The 21,467-nt window shown below is 39.3% G+C and overlaps 1 protein-coding gene and 1 long non-coding RNA gene across 17 annotated transcripts in view; one reads left to right on the forward strand and one right to left on the reverse strand.

Moving 5' to 3' along the window:
- Positions 1–1,110: 1,110 nt before the first annotated feature.
- On the reverse strand, positions 1,111–20,150 carry LOC137177357 (uncharacterized). Its single transcript, XR_010926083.1, has 3 exons — positions 20,062–20,150; positions 13,911–14,001; positions 1,111–2,444 (listed from the first exon to the last, which is right to left on the reverse strand). It is a non-coding gene; the product is annotated as an uncharacterized lncRNA (long non-coding RNA).
- The window catches only part of abi3bpb (ABI family, member 3 (NESH) binding protein b), a 46,201-nt gene continuing 38,545 nt past the window's right edge, over positions 13,812–21,467 (forward strand). For all 16 annotated transcript variants that reach the window (XM_067583574.1, XM_067583576.1, XM_067583577.1 and 13 more), the window contains exons 1-2: positions 13,812–13,902; positions 15,637–15,873. The gene's annotated coding sequence lies outside the window, so the exon portion shown is untranslated. The remainder of the gene's footprint in view (positions 13,903–15,636; positions 15,874–21,467) is intronic.

The following is a 21,467-nucleotide window of genomic DNA, read 5'->3' on the forward strand; positions in this document are numbered from 1 at the left end:
TTTTGATCATCAGTAACAGTGATCGATTCTACATGTGTCATTTTCATTAAAAAAAAAATTACATTATAAAAAAACCTTTTCGATTTTTTGTTTTTTAAATATTTTATTCATCTTTAGATGTTTTCATTTTTAATAATTAAAATTTTTAAAATGTTTTTAAACATTTAAAAATCTGTTTATTTTTTCCTATTTATTAATTTACTAATTTTCTTTTTTTTTACTTGTGAGTGGAAATTATGATATCATTTAATAATTGAATATTATTTTAAGTAGACACATATATAAAATGTAATTTAGTTTTCAGATTTTCTTAATTTCCTTTAAAGGTTTTTTTTCAATATTTGATTTTCTATTAATTTTTTTTTTGCTTTAATCTTCATTAATGATATTTTTACATTTGAAAGTGTCATTAAATTAATGTTTAAGTGTAATTTTCAGTCTTAATGTATTTACGTGCAGCGTGTGTCTCAGTGAGGAGGAGGAGGAGGAGGAGGAGGAAGAGTGCTGACAGCTTTCAGTCTTCATCGACAGACTGATGACAAACGCTCGACGGAGGAAAGAAAAACATCGACTGCTGAAGGAAAGAATGTTTCTGTTGCATAACAGCTGGAGCTCGATCAGCTGACGACGGTCAGAATATAAAATAATATAAAATAATATAAAATAATATAAAATAATATAAAATATGGATCAGAAACCAGAGTTTGAACTGAGAGAAATCTCAGGTTTTATCAGTTCAGGTACAGAAACAGTGGAGGAGCTTCTCTGTGACCTTTGACCTTCTGATCAGCTGAGCTGGAAGGTCAAAGGTCACGTTCTTCACCTTTTTATTGAGCTGAAAGTCGGAACTTTTCGAGGCCGCCGACTTATTTTGGAGACTGAAGGAGACAAAGAGGAGAAAACTTCAGGAGTCTCTCTGTTATTTTATATGACTCGGAACCGTCCAGGATCTGATCCAGGATCTGATCCAGGATCTGATCCAGGATCTGATCCAGGCTGTAAGCAAACATCCGGACTCGAGTCGAGTGGACGTGGAGATCAGATCCATCAGATCTTTCATTCAGCTGCAGTTTATAGAAGTTTTATAAAAGTTATTCATGAAACCTCTCAAAGAATATTTTATTTTCTCTCATTTAATGAAAAACAGTCGGTCATGAAGCCGTCGTGTAAAACTGGGAGGAAACGTATCTTTCCATTTTAAAAGAATCGACCTTCTGAAAGGGAACGCGCCGGCGACGAAGCACCGGAAACGGCCAGCAGGGGGCGTGAACTGATTTACTCGGACAGCATAGCCAGAAGATGTGAGCACGAGTAGCTGGAGTTGATTTGCAGGGTTTCACCTCAGGAAACAGTTTGATTTGTCCGATAACTGCGGTGAAATATTCTACGTCGCATAAAGCAGTGATGGATGCAAACACAGGAAGTGCATTTAAATCTGTTCCCCAGTCAGCTTTCAAAGGCATAAGACTGAAATTTAGATTTTGTATGAGCTTTATTATATATGATAGAAATGATGCCTGAAAGGAAGGGTCACATGGCGGCTGGGAAGGGGACTGAGGGAGCATCTGGTGCATAAAAGATCATCAGAAAAGAGATCAGCGAATGACTTTATTGGATGCAGATTTGTCGCTATGATGCATCTCTGTGTTTCCTCCTGGTTACTGGTCACATCCAGATGTTTCCAGCAGTTTAAAGTTCAGTAAACGTGTCGGAGATTTAAAACATAAAGAGCAAACTTCATGATTTACTGACAGTTTTTCAGATTCTTGAAAAAAAAAAACCCATCATCATCTATCAGAGAAGAAGAAACCGAGAGAGAGAGAGAAAGGGGTTACAAAGTTTCAAAAGGCATTCTGGGAAATGTAGGAACTTCCAAACTGCAGTTGAAGTAAACAATCACTTCAGGATTTTCCTCCTCTAACATAAAGCATCTGTAACAGTCATAAAACTGTGAATGCAGCCGGTCGCTCGCTGCAGCTCGCTCTCTCTCTCTCTCTCTCTGCTTTCACCGACGCCAAACTAAACAAGCGGCTCAGATTCATAATTCAGCTTTAAATGAGCTTTTCCAGCCGGTGATTCTTCATGAGCTGATTTAACTGTCAGCAGGGAGAGAACGCCGCTGGTTTTCCTGCCGCTGTCCAAACAGACACAAACTCCACTTTGATTTCATCTGCTGTGAAGGAAGCTGAGGGCACAAATCTGCTAAAGTTATTCTGAAAACAATTGACCAGTTCAGACCAGTAACCACTGTTTAAATGAACAAACTGAACATTTAATGTAGAAGCAGCTCCAACAATCTGAACATGGGGAAAAATAAATAAATGGAAAATAAATCCTTGAATGTGATTTTTTTTTTTTTTTTTTTGTTTTTATTGCTTTAAAACAACACGTAATGAAGAACAGAAGAAGACAGCTGGTGCGGAGGATCAGCAGCAGGAAGGAATCTGGCAACAGAGGATCATTATTAGGAGAGTTCAGTATTAAACCTCATAAGCTTCTTTAATAAAATACTGTAAAAAAAACTTTCAGCATCACCCTAATAACACGTCTTTATATAAGACTGAAGATAAAGTTGCCCAGCAGGACAGCAACATCACTCTGTTACCAGGAAGTAAATATATATAATATTATAAATAGAGCACCAGTCAGAAGTCAGAATCACAGCGAGACTAAACCTGCAGTTGGACCCTGAATGGTTCGAGACAGGATGTTTTTTCCTGACTGCTCGTACGTGAGCTGGCAGCACAAAAAGCACCGAGCGTTAAAAGCTGGACAGGGAGCCAGCGTTGTAATAATGCATCATTTCCAGGAGGAGGAAGGTGAGGAGGCCGAGCCAAAGTTTCAGTCAGAGCCGATCTGAGGTCCCTGGTGCTGGTCGGGCAGGTGCCTCTCTCTCTCTCTCTCTCTCTCTCGCTCTCGCCGGCGGTCTTTTGAACAGTTATCTGACTGGAAAGTATCTGGACTTGGCTGTGTGGGGGTTTAATGGGAAACACAGTCCTCAATGAGAACAAGTGCCCCTCTGATTGTTTCCCTCTGCAGTCTGGATCCAAACCCCCGTCCTGTCAGAGGCTGTTAGCTTCGGTTGCGTAACCGCTTCGTTCAGCGCGAAAAGGGAAAAAAAAAACAAAAGGTCTTAAAACGATGGAAGTCCTCGCAGTTTCATGCGATCGGTTACATCTAATTGGAGGCAGGTTGTGTTTCATGTGCAGAAGAAAAGCAGAATTCAGGGATTGAATAACAGTTTGATGTCACTTCAGACCCGGACAGGTGACGTCTGGAGCATCTGAGGCTGTCAGGAGCTTTAATGGAAGTGACTCAAGAAGGTCACAGGTCACATCTGGGGTTACCTGAGCTGCACTTTTATATGTTTCATCATCCAGGATGTCTTAGATTCATTGTTGCAGTGATATGCGAAACCAAACACCATGAAATATGGTACGTTTTAAAAGTCGTGATGAAGTCAGTCTGACGTCACTTTTATTGGAGTCAGTTTGGTTTATTTTTGTTGACTTTAGCACAACTGTCCTCACACATGACTGGGATTCTTCTCCTGAGTCGAACTCATCATTTAGTGCTCCTGAGAACACAAACTACAAGAAAAATGTCTAAAAAAATATATAAAACTTTAGTGATACTCACTGAAAACATCATGACACAACAGTTCAAGGTTGTAAAACATGTTGTTTGAGTTTTCATACAAATACAGAAGAAATCAAAAATATGAGATACTGTGTGAAAGCCATCAGCACTGTATACTGGTTTACTGGTTTTCTCAGCTTGTCTCTACATGATGTATAAATATTAAGTTATGTTACTATAAACGTGATCAGTGTATTCACCCGTCAATAGATAGCAATAAATTGTCTGTTTTATACACCAACATTTTTAGGGAAATTCTCCAGTTTTTATTCATTTTTCAATCCCCCAAAAGTATCTTTGGGATTTAAAATTAAGTTTAATGTTTTTTTTTAACAAACAGCATCCAACCAACCATCAGCATGAGCCAACAATTGGCTAACAGTTGAGTTAGCAGCAGTTTGTCTCTGGAAAGACTTCTATTAATAATAAAATGATCATTCACATTATTACTTTCTTTTTGTGTAGCGAGGAGATATAAAATAAACTATAAACATTTGTTGTGATCAACAAATCAAGTGTCAAGAGTAGGTGAGCATGATCTCCAGTTAAAAACTCCTTATTTATCTTCTACTGGTCCTTTATGCAGCCCCTCAGTTCAGCCTCTGTCTGAAACAGGCCGTTTTAGCTCCTGTCTCTTTAAGGCCCCGCCTCCTGATGAGCCCACTCTGTTCTGATTGGTCAGCTTTCAGGAAGCTTCCTCCGGCTCCGGAGGCTACGTAAACAAACTATAGTAGCAGGATTTCACTTCTTTTTCTCCTTCTTTACTCCAAATGTCAACTTCTCAAATCCATCCGAACATGTTGGAGCTGAACAACACATGGAAACACCTTAGCAACCACCTTAGCAACCACCTTAGCAACCCAGGCTACAGAACGGATGGCAGTTTATGAGCTTGTGCGACGAGCCGATGTCATCTCGTCAGCAAAGCAGAAAAAACATCCCAAGCAAAGTGTTCAGAGCAGGTTGAAGCCCTGAGTTTTGTCTTGCAGGCAACGTCACCTCAAGTTTTATTACTTTGACCTTGTTTAACATCCGACATCAGAGCAGGATATAAACAACAGAAAACCACAAAAAACAGGATATGAACTCTTTTAATCTTTGAATATTTATTCTGCTTAAAGTTACATTTTTTAAATTTTAACACGTTTTTTGAACTTTTTCATTTTTACAGTTTACATACAGTCTCAGACTTTCCATTTAAATGAAAACAAATGACTGATAAAAACTGATGTAACAGTAAGTTAATAGTTGTGATGCTGTGTAATTTTACTGCATTATACTGAAAAGTGTTTCTAATATTTTAAAATATGTTTATTATTATTTTCTTTCTCATCTCTTAGTGTTGTTGGGTTTTTTTTTGGAAGGAGATCTATTAGCCTGACGTTTCTCTCTGGCTCTGTGACTCTGCTTTTAGCCTTTAAACAACATCAGATTATTGTATAACTTCTTCCACTGCAGCTGCCATTCACAGTTGTTTGTGCTGATTACAGTGATGAGACAGAAATAGAAAAATCTTCCCAGGCTGGGTGTGTCGTCACGGTGACACCAGGAACACAGAAAACCTGTTGTCGGCCGCTGGACAACATGCAGGAAAGTTCGAAACCCGGTGAACTCCCAAACCAGAAGCACGTTTCACTGTCATCTTCCAAAACAACATTTAAAAAGCCAAAAGCTTCTGTCACTAAATGATCTTTGGCATGAATCCTCAGCACACTGTGGTCTATTAAACTACTGAGTCACTTAACAGCTCAGCTTTGAACACACTGATTCTGACGTTAATGTATGTTTGCAAGATGCAAAACATTCCCAAATTGTGCAAACAGCTTTTCAGTGTAGTCATGTGGAGAAAACCCCCATAAGTGATTTCAGCAGCTTTCAGTTTGAGTCTTTGAGTTTGAGAAAAAAAACAAAAACATAAAAAGATCTTTAAAATACAAAAAGGCTTTTACAGAAATGGTTTGAAGTTGGGAAACTGTTAATCAACCATTTTTTTTAACAGAATCTGGTGCAGAATATGCTTTTGCTTAGAGTTAAATGTTAACATTAGCATACTAGCATTAACATGAAATAATCAAACAAAGTATATTCCAATATTAGAGAGATCATCTTTCTTCTTTCTTCATGAGGCCAGAGGTAACAGAGTGATCTTTACCACCACTCTAGATCAGTAGTCTGACATCTGTGTAGTGATGAAGGTCCAAAAAACAACAAAATAAGAAGGCAGACTTTGTTGTTGATGTGTCTGTTCAGAAAGCTGGTCTTGGTCTTGATCTGAACATGAACTATAAGTCCTTTTTTTATCCAGAATGGTCTCAAAAATGTTTCCAGTTAGCCAGGAGTTTTGAGGTGCTGAATCATCCACAATCATCACATCTCCTGGTGTGAAGTTGCGTCTGATATTAAACCATTTCTGTCGTTCCTGCAGTTGGGGAAGATATTCTTTAATCCATCCTCTCCAGAACAGATCCGAAGTTGGGTGATTCCTTAAATGAGCACAGCCTTTCAATCCTGCTTCCTGAGTACGCTGAAAAGGTTCTGACATCCACTTTGTCAGCTGACAACGGATGAAAGCTATGTTATGCTAGCTATGACGATGTTCAGCACTGGAGAATAGAGACTGAACTTTCTGCATCCTCATGGACCATCTCCATCATACATGTTCCCATCCCACCCTGATACACTTGTGATGGACCACCAGGATGTGCTTCTGGTAGTTGAACCTGTGGTGGCAACAGGACGGATGTAAACAATGTCGAGCAAAGACACAATGGCTGCATTGAAGGCTGTGAAGGAGCACAAGTTGAGAGTGTAGCCACTGCTTCCTAACTTCATTACCACGTCAACATTCAAACAGTAAGGTAAGAGTACTTTTGCAATTAAACTGAATTAACATTTGTCTTCAGATTCATGATTCCACTCATATTGTATTTGTTTGAGCACACTATCCAGTGGCCTGGGAGCCCATCAAGAAAGTAGTGCATTGTAGTTTTGCATGTGTCTGACGCACCGTGCACTGATCAGTAACTGCTGTTCAACAATATTGTAAACAATTAGTGATGTGATGCCGCTTCAGATAAGTTACGACATCTCGGCAACAACTCAAAAACCAAAGACCAAACTTTCTGGAGGTGTTGATGACATTAAAACCTAACTTTGGTGAAAATTTTACCCATTTTAAAAAATAGATTGTTTTACCAATCAATTTTCAAGATTGTAATCATTCATAAGACCGTTACCTTTCATTTTGGGGTTAACATGGTAAAGTAAAATATAGAGCTGGTAAAAAGCTTTAACACGATATGAGAACTATTTCTCTATGACCGATATTAAGGGAGATATGGCAAGTCAGAGTCACAGAGGTACGCTAAGTAGTTCAAACTTTGTTAGTCAACATCTCCCTTAATAGCAATCTGAGACATTTTGGTTCCATGAGTTACTTATATGACCAAATCAGCATACCAGGTTTTATTAATGTCTATGACGATGCGGTCCAGAAGTGTGATGCATTGACCTGGACTTACCCCTATGCAGCATTCTGGGATGCTTTAAACCACATATGTTGCATCTGAGTCACTTCCTGTAGTCTTTGCAGATGTGTCTCTTACGCAGACAGCCAAGACATATTCCATTGTCTTTTAGGAAAGCAATTTTTTCTCACTATGTGTCCTCTTTTCCAACTGTGGACACACATCCAGAGCATGTCCACTTCCACAGAACAAACAGCTCTTCCAAGCAGGCAAACTTTCCTTTTCCTTAGTTCCTTTATCACTTTTCTTATCCGCAGTTATCACAGTGGTGGAAAAGATACTTCCTTTTATTCTTGGATGACACTATGACTTGGACCTCCTTACGTCTTTGCTCACTTTTGGAGTGTCTCTGATATCTTCAAATAGTGGATCTGTTAGAATCTTCACTTGCCTCTAAAGGAAATCCACCATGTCCTTAAAGGTAGCTCTTTGCTTGTGTTTTTCCTGGAAATCACATCCCCCAGTTCTCCATTTATCCCTCAGCCGGTAGGGCAACTTCTTTATGATGACTAGCATATTAGCAGGCATGTTAAGCTCATGCATGTAGTTGAATTCCATGGCATCATAACATCCTCTTAGAAGTAGGATGTATGTTTGTAGAACTTTTGTGTCATACGGTTTTATTGACGTCCATGAAAAAGCCTCCATATAAACTAGCAATTTTATGCTTGTTGCTAAAATGCTCCTATAGTAAAGACTTAGCATTCCTGAATCCACTGTCTGAGGCCGTATGCAGGCAACTCTTTGCTAGTTCCCTTAGTTGTCCTCTTGTGTACTGTTCCAGATAATAGAGACAATCTCTGGGGTCATTGTTCTTGCTTTCATCACTGTGTTCAAAGGATTTAATGAACGTTTGGTACTGAAGTTGGTCACCATCAAAAACTTGAATCTCCTTCTTGAGCATGGAAGAAAGACACTGTTGCTAATGCAGAGACTATATTGCTCTGTTCACCATTGCTTAAGGCAGGTAATGTAGCTGGAGATGTTACATATGCATGTTCACCCAGGTTTCTGATGCTTGACTGGAGTGTCAAAGGAGCTGTGATGAGAGATTGGATTTGAGTTACGGCTCTGTCTGCGGTTGTTATTATTGGTGCTTGTGGATTGTTAACACTATGCTTTGGGAGGATTTGTACATGTGTATGCATGTCTTGTAACTGCATGTCTTGTAACTGCAACTACAAAAGGATCTGCTTTAACTCCACAATACGTAATTTCTGCCACTCTCTCTTAATCTCTTAATCAAGCAGTAACTTAAGATGGAGTTTGATGACGTTGTGAAGTAGTGCGGGATCATGGGAGTTGTTGTCTTCATTGGTTAGGATTCCTTCAGTGTTCATTGTTCATGAGGTATTTACCGGGAGCGGATTTATCTACAGAAGTCTTGAATACGGGGATTAAAAACGGTAAAAACACTGAATAAAGCAGTTTCACATTAAAAGTCAGTGTTTCTCTGAGGCTGTTCGGCAGACACAGGATGTCCGGTAGGGGCTGTTAGCCGAGCTGCTGCTAATGTTTGTGCAGCTTGTGTCTCTGACAACTTAAGATCCAGACGTCCGATGACTAAAATCCTTCATCTGGTTATCGTAAAAATTTGGCATAAACTGAATAAAAGTCAATTTATGACAGAGTTTCTGGCTGACGACCACAATACTGACGTATTATCTTGTACATGTATTTGGTAGACGCCATTGTGGCAAACAGCCACAACGCTGACACATGTGCACAAGATGATCACCGTCTTGTGCGCATATACTCTTTGGTAGAGGGGTATGACGCCAATGACAGCCGACCAAATGAAACAGACTGTTATCTTGATTAAAGTTATGGATTTCTTTGGGTTTGAAAATTGTCAGAAACCTTTAGAATAATGTACGTACACAACTCAACACAATATATAACATAGATCCAGTTGTTTTTAGACATTTTAATGCAGAATAGTAATGTGATGTGTGACATGGCTCCATACCATCAGACACTTTAGATAAGTTATTTCGGACACTGGATCCCTTTGAGGCTTCTAGTCCCTTCACTTTGGCCATAGTAGCAGCAATGTTGCTTCCATCTCCAGCTTTGCTCCTCCTGTTTCCAACGGTTGACACACTCTCACCTGGTTGTATTTTATCCTGTGTGTCAGATGTTGCGTTAATGTTTGAGTGGGAGGAGGGAGTGTAATGTTGAGCATCAGTGTGGGGAGTTTCCTCCATGGTGAAAAGGGAGAAATGTCTGAGTTTGCAGCAGTTGGTAAATCTGCAGTCATATGACCTGTTTGCAGAAAGGGCCTTTCCAGTTTTAAAAAGCCATTGTTTCACAACTTCCATAAAATCTGCGTTGCATTTAGTTGCGCGTTTAAACCAGTCGCTCTGGGTTTCCTGTTCCTGTTTGGGAAGCAATACAAACTGAATCATGCTGTTTTGCATTTTCATACAATTGAATCACTTTCTCCAGTTTGAATCACACATCCTTTGCATTTTCATCCTTTTTCCTTTTTTATTTACATTTGATTGACGTTCCTTCTGAGGAGTTTCAATTTTGCAAGCCAGCGACTTGGTTGTGAGCTTGACTGGCCTTCTTCTCCTCCATTTCATCATTCACTTCATTTGTCTCACTCATTTTGCCATTTTCCAACATGCACCATTCATAAAGAAAACACAGCAACATATAAACGCCACCCCACAGATAAACCGCATTCACAATGGTTCAACATCTCAATCGTGTCGGCGATGCGATTTTTCAACTCAACAGAGCACAGCAGCCGCAGCGTTACAGTCAAACCAGCCAAAAACCTCCACCGACCTCGGCAAACCAAGCACGCAAGGCACAAGCCAAAACCAACAGTCCCCAAAGGACAAGCGGCAACACATCCAAACTGTGTTCAACTAGCAACAAATACACAGAAGGAATGAATCCACAAGCGTAAAGCCCACTGCTTCTGAGGGCTGTAATGTGCTGCTATCAACAAGCGAGTTTCCACCGCAGCAGCAGTCAATTGTGGCTTCTCCAACCCGAGCTCAAGAGGGAAAACGGTCCAAATGTTCCAGCAATGTCCATTCAATCCAAAACTCTTGAGATCCAAGGCATCCATGCGGTCAATCCTTTCAATCCCGTCCATGCAGTTGTGTCATTGATTCGGCTATTTTCTGTTGACTAAATTGTAGCGACTTCCATCAATGAAAAAAAGCCACTAAGAGGCTAAGTAGGCTCGTAACTGTGACGCGTTCATACAAATCCATACTGAAGTCCAGATGATGTTTGATCTGGTTTATTCATGAAAACAACAAAAGACTGACAAGCAGTTGTTGTTTTGGAATAATTAACTGAAGACTAAATTGGTACCTTATGTGATGTGACGATCAACAGAAAATATCAGAGCCCTATGAACCCTCTGTGTCTCTGTCCCGCCATACAAGAGACAGGTAAATAATGTGAAACTACATCCATGTGCAGCCTAAACAAATGAACAACACAGGCTAAATGTACATTTTGGCTCCGACAAACAGGTTGCTGGTTTTACTGATTTCAGCTCATTTGTTTCATCAGCTTGCAGACATTTGAATCCATCACAGTCGATGTTTAATCAACTGTATTTATCAAAGTTTGTTGCAGCTTTTCTCCTGAGAACTTAAATTCCAAACAAATCCAACCTAACAGAGCTGTAAAATTAACAACAGAATAAAAAAACCTCTCTGGTGTTTTGGGGGATTTCCTGAAATTCTGGAAGAACTCGTCTTATTTATGTCTTTCACTAGCAGTTAAAGAGGAGGATTATTTTGGTTAAAACTCTTTTTCTGAGAAAGTGCTCTCTCCTCACAGAGCTTTTCTTCATGTAAGCTGGCATGGAAAATAAGCCATCCTCTTCTCCGCTCTGCTTTCCAAATCTGAGACGTTCCAAGTGGGGGAGCTGACATGGTGGCATTGGCCCCGAACAGGCGACATCTGCAAACACTTTCCAAATCACCGCAGCAGCTGAGCAGCACGAGGAGGAGACGGAACAACCAAAAAAAAAAAGTCTCTAATATGATTTCTGATTAATCTGTTGTGTTCTGATGTGTCATCCATCTTAGAGGGTGTTTGGTGAATTTCCGTAAAGCTAGGAGAGGATGGCTATCACCTCCTCCTGTCCTGAGTTTGGATGAGTCAGTGCTGAGCAACAGAAAAGGAGGATATGAGCAGATTTATGAGGTGAAAGTCAGAGAGATTCTGCCGGTTGACGTTACCACCTCAGACCGTGGTCAGGTGCTCCTTCAGGATGCCAACAAAACACCAGCGAGTAACTTCCAATAAACGCCTACATCTCTGATCTGATGAAGGCCTGGTTGGAAAACAATCAACCAATCAGAACTATTGAAGAAGGAGTGAGAATGGAGACGCCAGAGACAGAAAACTTTCCACAAAGATGAATCAAAAAAACAGTTTGCAGCTGCACAGGTTGTTGTAAGTCCACTTACAGAAATATGTGTTAAATCATTTTTTTTCTCTACGTGACAAAGTAACTGCTGGGATGGATATGACTAATAGATTAATTGTTTATTAATCAGACCTCTTCTGATCCATCTTTTCCTTTAGTATCTCAGGACATAAACGCCTGTATGGAAAAAACGACAAAATACCACGTTGACTTGAATATAAGACAATATTTTTCATAGGTTGTATTATATTCAAGGGTGAGACGACATAAAATATACTTTCCTCTTAAATGGAATGAGTGTCTCTTACAGAGAGTGTTGCATTATGGGTTGTTTGTAGCTGTAATGTTGCTAGGCTAGCAGGTTTCGTCTGTTAAGAGTCACCAGAATCAACATCTCCAGTAGCAGCCTCGGAAAACGGGTCATGGCGCACACGAGCACAGTGTCAGAACTTGTAGAAACTTTCCACTTATTATATAAAACAGGTTTATTTTTGTTTTCACACTGACGGTAGTGAACGAGAATGTGGGTCGAAATGTTATTGACCAATTAAAAATGTGGTTTCAACGTCCCAGATTTGGATTTTTTTTTTTAGGCATCCAGAGCCAGTTTGTTTTCAGGGCTTAAAGTTTACCGTGTTTATAAGGAGTTTGAATACATCTTTGAGTCGCTGGGACCAACATAACCCACTGAACTACTTCCAGAGTGGAAAGAATACAGAACTCTTGCACCATGATGGATCGAGTTCGAGCTGATTTATGGCTCCATAAGAGCTGAACATGGAATTAGGGAGGTCTGCTCCTCCACACTGGAACCTCCTCCAGGTTTAACAGGAGTCAAGATTTATTCAGAAGGTGTTTTTGATATCTAGCTTTGTCTTTCAACAGCAGATTTTCTCTCAGCTACGAGGACTTAAAAACTTAAGGACTTAGGACTTAAAGATAGGAAGGTCACGTCGCCTACTTCCTGTATCTGTGCTGTGGTCACGTCATTAGGGAGGGAAGATAATGATGGAAGAGTTATGTTCATGTCCTCAGACAAGACTGTTGTGTGACTACCAAGTTCACTGATGGAGGTATAAAACGCTGTCTGTGGTTAAATACTACACTAAACTTCCCATTTAACCTCTTTGCAGGACAAACTTTCGATGATAAAAGGCGTCCCTGCTCTGTCAGGTCAGATATACTGGAGCTTTCCCTGTTGGGAATATGACTTCAACTTAGCAAACAACATAATAACTTGTGCAATCAAGATCATATCTAATATCTTTTGTGCAGAAGTTATTATGTGGTGCAACCAAGATATTAACTTAACATTTTTATTTTGTGGAAACAAGATAACTTCTGCCAACAATATTGTAACTTGTGCAAAGGGTAATAACTTTAACTAAACAAGATAACCGCTCCAAACCATAAATAATATCCTGTGCACTCAATATCATTTTTATTTTGTTGGAACAAGATAACAACTTGTAAATAAATCAAGATAAGTGGTACAAAAGATATATAATATCTTGTGCGAATAAGAAGTTGCTTTTGCAGACAAGATAACTTATGCAATCAAGATAATATCTTAAAATCTGGTGTGCAGAAGTTATTGTCTTTGTGACCATGATATTAAACTGTATGATCAAGATAGTTTTTAATTGTGTAAAGAATAAAAGCTTTTTCAAACAAGAAAATGTGTGCAGATCAGATATTATCTAGTATCTTGTGCTAACTAGATAACAATTTGTGCAATCAAGATAATATCTAATTGTGTGTGAATAAGATGAAGAGTAAAATGTAGCAAGACATTAACGCAGCATTACGTACGTTAACTGAAGGTAAAAGCACAGGAGGATTAGTAAGGAGGAGGTCAGTGAATTACTTAGTAGAAGGTAAATAAATGAGTTTTCTAGTACAGCAAGTAGAGAAAATGTAGAAAGAAGTGAAAGTGAAGGCAACTGAAATGTGTGTAATCTCTGACGGATGTTTACAGCAGACAGTTTGGGTTTTAATTTGAGCGGTTGCTTTCGATTTCTATTCCAAATAAACTTGGCTAACCACAGAAACCGACTCATCCCCAGCATGAGGAGTCATCGTCATCGTTTCCCTTGTCTCTATGCCAGTTTCCCAGCAGCTCCTGAACGCTGCACAGACCAGGACTGAAGAAGTCTTTGTGTTTTTACTTTCCTCTTTCTGTCTCATCTGCCATCTCATCCGAAGCCCTCCACCCTCCTGACAAGAATCTGAGGCTCCAAACACTCTGGCTCGAGTCCCGCAGACTCCACACGTGTCTCTGGAAAACCATTCAAGGCGTTCGGAAAGAAAAACCAAACAATCACTCTGGTAATTACCTCATTACCCAGCAGCCCACCTGAGAGCCGGAGAAGGCGGCTGGCATGGCGCGTCCTCGCCGCATGGTGACAGTCTGGGAGCTGAAACTTCCTGATAGTTTGAAACAATAAAGGAACAGGTGGAAAGAAGCCTGATGAGTCGATGCAGCGATTAGCGGTGCTGGAAATGTGTTAAAGAAACAGTCTGAAATTTTGAAATTCTTTGTTTTTGGATGAGAAAATGATCCTTAGTTTAATTTCTGAACATATTTAGCCTAGCTTAGCATAAAGACTGGAAACAAGGAGAGACTGTTGGCCTTAAAACAGCCAGTGTGTGTAAGTAAATCAATAAATATAAAAAATTAAATAAATGAAAATTAATAAAAAATAAATTAGCTGGTTGATGATGTGGCAGCTAATTGCATTTCCAACATTATCTTAGCTAGCTAGGTAGCTACAAAAAGCTACTGTTACATTGGATATGCTAGCTTTTTGTAGCTAACAAGTATCTAATTTAGCATTTAAAACAGGGAGCATCTACGAGGAAACTTCTAGCGAACATTTCTACAAAACAGCTGCACAAGAAATTAATGTTATGTTTTTATATCGAGTTGTTATTATGGCAGCTACAAACTATTAGCATACATTATGTTAGCTTAGCTTGTAGCCAGCTTAATTAGATTTTGTTCATCTAATGTTGCAGAAGCTGTTTTTAGCTAACCGGTGTTACACCAGGACACGGTTACGTGGGGGAAACTGCTATCCTCTAAAGTGCTAGCCTAATCCAGGACGGGCAACTTGGAGCGGGGCGCGAGACTAAAGACGACCCTGAAATGTTCCCGCGGTACCGGCCCATCTACCTCCTCAGTCACAAATGTCTTGCTAGCAGGACCTCGCAAATATGTTGCCCCGGTTAAACAAAACACAGCACTACCCTGGCTGTGTGTGACTATATCAGCTAAAGCGCATATTTAGATGATTATTTCTAAGCCTTAAACACTTATCAAACACAGCTTGTGCATGGACAGTTGTGATGTGCGCCATTGCACGGATTGCAGTTATCTCCGCGGGCACACCGCGGATCTGACTGAATGCCGAATCAACATTATATGTTTATAGTTTGTAGATGTTCGACAGCTAAAGCATGTTTAACATAATGTTAGCTCTCTTTGCTACCTAATATTATGGTAGTTAAAAACAACTAACATATCTAATGCTAACTGTAGCTACCTGGTGTTGACGTGTTTAAACTAGCTTAGCATAAAGACTGAGAGCAGCATCAAAAGAGAAAATCCAATGTTGAACCTTGTATCAGCTGGGTTTAGCTGACGGTTGATTTAGCTTCAATGCTAACTGCTGCCTAAACTGCTTTTTAAATGTCTATTTTTGCACCTTGTTTAATGAACAATATGCAACATGTTGGTGGATTTGTATTCAGAGATGTTTAAAGCATGAAAACTTTTTTTTAAACCATCAAATTGAGTCCAGATGAAGCTAATCAGTCAGGGGTCATTTAATGGATTTTTTCCACATTAATAACCCTGTAAACTGCAATTATTAATTATTATTGTTGTCTCTATAACTCAAACAATAAAAAAAATCCCCCTCTACATTTATAATGCTCAATTAATCGGAATTTAATAGACACATTAAGGACAATTAAGGGATAAGTCGTATGTTGTGGTTAAATATTTATTGTCTATTTGAGCTTTTTAAAGGTTTGAATGTTTTCTGTTTTCTGTGTCAGACTTGGAGGCCGGAGGGCAGACAAAGGCAGCATTGTACTGAGCAGAAAGAGAAGCAGAGCAGAGTGAAGGAGGTTATATAATCGTCGGAGGCTTCACCGCTCATCACCATGATGTGATGCAGGTGCTGCATGGGCTCTGGCACGCAGACGCAATGCTGGCGCTTTGGCAGGAAGAGACATTTGATTGGTTTAAGAGAGACAACTGGGCCTATCAGCTGATTGCAGTAAAAGATGAAGGTTAGTTTTCTTACAGGATCTATAGACGACTAGTGCTGGAAAGTAACTAAGTACATTTACTCGAGTACTGAAGTACAGTTAGAGGTTCTTGTACTTTACTTGAGTATTTCCATGTGATGCTACTTTCTACATTTCAGAGGGAAATATTGTACTTTCTACTCCACTACATTTATTTGACAGCTTTAGTTACTTTTCAGATGAAGATTTGACACAATGGATAATATAACAAGCTTTTAAAATACAACACATTGTTAAAGATGAAACCAGTGGTTTCCAACCTTTTTGTCTTTTGACGTCTTACAAAAAGCAGTGTGTAGTCGGGGTCACATTTCACATGTCTATGAGTTGTTAACAGCTCCACCAAATAGTGATTTTTCCCTCTAAACTTCTCACATGCTTTCATTTCAATAAATGTTCAAATGATCCAATATTTCAGCAAAAATCAAAGATTAGAGAAAAAGTCCAAAAACTGAAAACAGATTTGTGTATCAGAACTTTGTTTTTTCTTCTTTCCTCTCCCATTAATCATCTCACCACCCCTCAGATTTATCTGCTGACCCTTTGGAGGGGCCCGACCCCTAGGTTGGGAACCACTGGACTAAACTAGCTAACTGTATATAAAGTAGTGTAAACTAGCTCCACCTCCAGCAGCTACAACAGTAACATGCTGCTCTAACACTGATGCTTCACTATTAATAATCTAATGATGTCATATATAATAATATATCAGTCAGAGGGACCAAACCACTACTTTTACTGTAATACTTTAACTACATCAAGCTCATAATACTTATGTACTTTTACTGCAATACTTTAACTACATCAAGCTCATAATACTTATGTACTTTTACTGCAATACTTTAACTACATCAAGCTCATAATACTTATGTACTTTTACTGCAATACTTTAACTACATCAAGCTCATAATACTTATGTACTTTTACTGCAGTAAAGGATCTGAGTGCTTCTTCCACCTCTGGCAGATGGTGAAAGAAGTGTATCAGGTCACCTCACATGTTCTCAGGCAGGTAAAACAACCCTCTAAATAAAAAAACAGAAAGGTGTTTACCGCGTTCTGCAGCCCAGCAGAGTAAAACTCACAAACATTCACACCTCCAGCAGATTTTCCTTTTTTTAGCATGAACAGACTGAAACAAAGCAGCTGTTATTCGAGCGCCAGCAGCAGTTTGTTTCCAGCGTTTTCTCTGCAGACTGAAAGCTGCCAGCTCAGTCCTTCACAATAAAACACACAGGCCTTCACAATAAAAGACACTGTACACTAAAAAATACAGCCGTCCTCGTGAGTCGGTAGTCGTGGTTAGTGAGACTGCAACTGACACTTATTTTCTGTGAAGTGTCAGTAAATATTGGTCATTATTCAGCCAGTTGCAAAGCAGCAGGAGAGCAGCAGTTTGAGACCACCAACCTGAAATTTTCACCGTGAGTAGCAGCATTTTTAACATTTGTAGGGTATTTTAGTATCTTAACCCAACCATCATCTTTCCCTAAACCTAACTAACGGTGTTAAATGACAATGTAGAAAATGCAGTGTACTTATTGCATGTATTTTTAAAGTGTAGACCAGTATTATTTGTACGCCATTGGGTAAGATTGGTTTGCGTTATTATATAATAACACAGTCTTTAAATGTCTTTTGTCAGAACAACTGTCCAAAACACAAAGATATTCAGTTTGTCATTATGTATGACAAACAAAAGCTTCTAATTCTCACTTCTGAGATGCTGAAACCAGCAAATATTTCATATTTTTGCTTTAAGAAAAGACTAAAACAATTATTCGATTATCAAAACAGTTGCTGATTAATTTTCTGTCATAAAAACCGTTAAAAACCCCGGTGATGTCATACTGTACTGATCTATCACCGTGAAGATCAAGTCTAAATAAATCTTTATCAATGTGAAGTTATTGTTGCTTGCTAATGCAGTTAAAGCATATTGTCCCGTTAGCAACCGAGTCACCATTAGCACAGTTGCTAACTGGCAGTGGCTAGCTTGCAGCTGGCTAGTGGTAGTATGTTACCAGTTAGCTTGGTAGCCATGGTAGCTTCAATAAGCCTCTCAAAGTTGGTCACAAAGCTTCAGCACCGAGTATTTCACGACAACAAGCTAATTTCCTTTGCTGAGTCACTCTGTGATCTAACAGACATGACGTGAATTTTAATGGTTCGATGCTTCAGTTTGAGCAAAATCCTGAATCTGTCTGACTTTGTTTGACTTTAGGAAAAAGGAAAATAAAAGAAAGAGCTGAAACTGGTTTTACTGCATTCAAACAAGGGGGAAATAATCTATAAAATATGACATCTGTAAATCTACAACGTAGTTTAGACTTCTGTGATATGTTGGTTAGTTGTATTTGTTCGAACTTGATTGCTAACAGTGAGCTAACCGCTAACATCTGTTCATTCAGTACATTATCTGTTTTTGGGGTAACGTCAGGGTTCAAATTCACACAAATAAAGCAAAGCGAATGTTCACAGTTTAGTCTTAATAAGCCATAGAACAACAAAAAGCTAAACTGTTAGCTTATTAGCTAAAATAACTGCAGTCATTGACTGTTTTTGGCTTATTTTTTCTTATCCAGCAGCTGAAGTCAATAAACGAGATAATTCTGTAGTTCAGATATTAAATGTGATATTTTTGTCATCTATATAAAGCAAAATACCCCATTAGTAGTAATATGAATATTGTTAGCAGTAGTAGTATGTTTATTAGTCTGTATAAACCTGTGCAGAACATGTACTACTTTCTGTTAAAGGTGCTTACTTTAACTGTTTTTGTTTATTTTTATGTTTTTTGGGTAACATAAGAGTTCAATATTTTCATGTCGTAACTTGAGTGGAACAAAGTTTTTATTATCATTATTAGTGCTAATAGTGGTGGTAGTAATAATAGTAGTAGTAGTGATAATGGAACCAGACTTGTGTTTAAAAAAAATCTATTTGTTTTCCGTTAAACTTGAGTCTTAATTGGAAAATTGACTGGTTGATTCTTAATTTGCCGTAGGATAACAGCACCTCGTTAGCCTAATTGGCAGAGTGCTGAAGGAGCCTCGGGCTGAGAGTCGACGCTGTAATAAAGGCCCCCTAAATTAGTCTGAGCCCATCGAGCCTCGCCGCCATTTGATGTGTGAGCGGTTAAGGTTTACGGGACGAAGCGTAAACGCTGCTGCTCGCCACAACAACAAGCTTCATGAACGCAGACGTGAAAGGGGGGGGAAGAAGGAGAGAAGAAGAAAAGAGGAGTGAACTTTTACAGCCTGAGAGGCTCAAGAAGTGTTGACTCTGGCGAGCGGCGTGTTGAAGCTTGTTTGCAGCTGTCAGACTCTTTATTGCCGGTTTAAAGCTGAAACTTTCACACTTCAAAAGCAACAAAATCTGATCGACTTCTTCACTTTGATGATTTCATTTTGTTTCAAACTGCCTCGTCAGTGAAACTCTTTTCTCAGATTATCTGCTGCACAGAAACGTATTGATGAGATGAACGTATTAAAGGACGAGTTCACACTTTTTCAAACGGTCTTAAACCAACAGTCAGTCATCAAACGAACATTAAAGCTGTTTTTTCTTGCTGTAATCATTCCTCCTGTTCATACTGACCATTAGAAGATCCCTTCATAATGACCTTACAATGGAAGTTTATCTGAAGCTAATATGAAGCTTCAGCGTCCAAATGAGTCAAATCAAGTAGATATCTTTCAACGTTACAGTCTTTTTAGTGCCAAAGTTCCTCTTTTTGTTACTATACTTCCACCTGCAGCTCAACAGGGAAACACTGTCCGAGGAAACACAAAGAGGGAATTTGATGCTAAAAAGACTGTAAATGTGTCAGATATCCACTTGATATGACTAACTCAGACTGATGAAGCTGAATAGAAGCTTCACACAGACTTTTAAATGACTGTGTGGACACACTGTGGATTTTATCCTCCATCACTAACATTGAAAGCACATTTGAAGGATCTTTTAATATCCAGTATGAACAGGAGGAATGATTACAGACACCTGACTGCTGGTTTAACACACTGGGAACACTGGAAACACTGGGAGCCTCCTTTAGTAAAATGCAACTTTAAGTATGAGGAATAAAACTTTGAGGTTGCAGATGTTTGCCTGGTGAGTGTCTGTCATCACTTTCCCGCCTCTTCTTCCTTTAATGTCTGTGCATCACCTGCTGGCAGCGACGCATCTTCCCTCCGTCCTGTCGCATGTGACGGCACGTGTCGGATGAGTTGCGTTCACAAACGGAGAGTCAAGTGTCCGGGTTTCCCCTCCCCCTCCTCCTCCTCCTCCTCCTCCTCCTCTTCTTCATCACTGTATTCAGAACTTCCCTCCGACACGGAGAAAACATGTCAGCAGTTTTTGGCTCCGCGGCTGTTCCCAGCATGCACGTGTGAAGCAGGCGGATGTGTTGTGATGCGATGAGTGGGTGGGTCCGCCTCATTCTTCCCATCATGCTCTGCTCCGCCAGGGACGCTCGCTCTGATTTCAGCAGCTTTTTTTTTTGTTTTTTTTTTGTGCGAGCACGTGGAGCAGACCTCAGTGATCCAAACACACCGATCACAGTGTGTGTGAGTGTGAACAGACGTCCTGCCGACAGACCGTCGTCTCGGTAATTTGTTGAGTGTTTTAGTGTGAAAGCAGCAGCGCTGATTTACATTCCTCTCATTCCTCCAGCTGCTGCTGAACAACAAACAGCTGCAGCCAAAACTCCTGCTGTCAAATTAATTGAAGTAATAATGATGAAAATATAACATGTCGTCATACATTAAACTGCTGCATAAACTCTGTTTTGTCAGTATGTACGGTCCAGAGATGCAACAAATAGTCGATTAACTATTTGGATAATCAATAAGTCATTTTTTTATGAAAATTCTCTGGTTGCAGCTCCTCTGAACTGAATATCTTTGAGTTTTGAAAGATGTCAGCTTGAACTCTTCCTCACTTTCTGATGTTTTATGGACCAAACAAACGATGTATCGATAATGAAAATAATTCTTAGTTTCAGCCCTAAAAATGGACGAATCAGTTTTAATCTACGTAATGTAATGGGGAAATTGCTGATCACTCAATAAACACACAAAGAGAGCATTGTCAGGTTATGAAATAATGTAATCAAATAATACAATCAGAAGTATAAAGCATCATAGTTCTGGAGACAAAGATACCACCTAGCTATCTTTTCTTTGTCTGAAAGGTTAACCAGTCCCTTAAATACTGCTCGTACAGAATTTAAGACATCTGTTTACTAACCTTACAGGTCAGCAACCCTCAGATAGAAACATAAGTCAAAAGTTCAGCTAACCTAGGAACAGACTTTCTTCACGACCATATATGACAATACATAAGCACCAAGTAGCATCACAAAATAACATCACTTCTATATTAAATTAAGGACAAACCACACTATCCTCTAAAGCTGATCAGTTTTACACATAAACATCTACATAACTACAGTTTATCTTATCACTGGCTCAGGTAAAGGTATAACAGAATAAACTTAACTGTTAAACACACAACTGCCTCATCTTACACAGCAAAGAACTAAGTTTAGAATAGACACAGAACACACAAACT

This window comes from Thunnus thynnus, chromosome 24 (genome assembly GCF_963924715.1).
Source record: "Thunnus thynnus chromosome 24, fThuThy2.1, whole genome shotgun sequence".
Classification (NCBI taxonomy): Eukaryota; Metazoa; Chordata; class Actinopteri; order Scombriformes; family Scombridae; genus Thunnus; species Thunnus thynnus.